Source organism: Colobus angolensis, unplaced genomic scaffold, assembly GCF_000951035.1.
Source record: "Colobus angolensis palliatus isolate OR3802 unplaced genomic scaffold, Cang.pa_1.0 Scaffold64, whole genome shotgun sequence".
Classification (NCBI taxonomy): domain Eukaryota; kingdom Metazoa; phylum Chordata; class Mammalia; order Primates; family Cercopithecidae; genus Colobus; species Colobus angolensis.
Window position 1 is genome coordinate 3,376,067 of NW_012120043.1, and position 761 is coordinate 3,376,827.

At 57.4% G+C, this 761-nt stretch overlaps 1 protein-coding gene across 1 annotated transcript in view; it reads right to left on the bottom strand.

Moving 5' to 3' along the window:
• The window catches only part of TLE2 (transducin-like enhancer of split 2), a 95,267-nt gene that overhangs the window by 82,509 nt on the left and 11,997 nt on the right, over positions 1-761 (bottom strand). The window lies entirely within an intron of this gene.

Genomic DNA, 761 nt, shown 5'->3' on the forward strand with positions numbered 1-761 from the left:
AAAAAACATTTTTGTCTTTTTTTTTTAATATCCCCTTTCTTAAAAGACAAGCTAGTATACTGGAAAAAGAAAAAAATAATAATAAAATAAAAACCAAGACAACTTTAGTACCCTCATCTTTATTTGGGAAGGGGAGGGGGAATCCTGGGTCGCCCACCCTCACCCTGCTCCTCCCAGCTCGGCTAAGCTCGTCCCTCGTGCCCCCTCTTTTGTGGGCAATGGGAGAGGACCAGGTGGGCGTGGAGGCGTCTGGAACTAGCAGAGGTGGTGAGTGGGGCAGGAGGTGGAGGTGGGAGCATACCTGGGACCCGGGGTTGGGGGAGACTCGGGGTGCCCAGGATGGGAAGGGGGCAGCTAGCATTGCGTGCATGCAGTACCAGGGTGAGAGAGCAGTGGCGTGTGCCCCGAGGGGCCCGGGCAGACTGTCAGTGACACGTGTTCAAAACGGGGGAAGGGCCGGGGGTTCTGGGCTTCTCGAGGTCTTGCTCCCTTGGGACCTGGTCTCCCATCTGACCCTCCAGGCCTTAGCTTGCCTCACGTGTCAGGGCAGGTGTCCACCTATCCAGGCTGCAGGGGAGGAGGAGGGAGGCCGGGACTGGGGTAGGAAGAAAGCTAGAGGTGGCCTGCAAGTGGGACTGGGGCCTCCGCAGGCAGTCGCCATAAATACTACGGGAGTTTAGCCAATCCCGAGCTCCGCTGTGTCTTGTGCTGAACATTCCTTTCTCTCCGTGCCTCTGTCTCCCCTCCGTCCCCCCTCCCAC